We start from the raw sequence: 365 nt of genomic DNA, 5'->3' as shown, positions 1-365 counted from the left end.
CAAAAGTCTTTTTTATGATAGTCGGTGAAAATAATTTCATATTTTTCCATCATATATGTATACTATTACTTACCCACAAGGTATTAATGAACCTATATACTTTAGATTAATCTCTGCTAATGAATGACGTTATCAAAACCGGAGAATTTCAACTAAAGAAGCCCTTATCTAAAATTTCTTATCATCATTCCGTTAGTGTGTCGTCCCAGCTGATTTTTTTTATCTGCATTTTGGTTTCCTAATGTTCCGTTGCGTAAACCTGCTGCCTGCGTTGCCATGGCAACAGCCTCTCTCTTCCCCCTCCTTCGCCCTCCCCCCCGTACTCTCCATCCGTCCATAGAATTTCCTGTAATATGTGGGTGTAC

This window comes from Penaeus monodon, chromosome 15, assembly GCF_015228065.2.
Source record: "Penaeus monodon isolate SGIC_2016 chromosome 15, NSTDA_Pmon_1, whole genome shotgun sequence".
NCBI classification, from domain to species: domain Eukaryota; kingdom Metazoa; phylum Arthropoda; class Malacostraca; order Decapoda; family Penaeidae; genus Penaeus; species Penaeus monodon.
The sequence above is the reverse complement of the archived record's forward strand: the minus strand, read 5'-3'. Positions refer to the sequence as shown.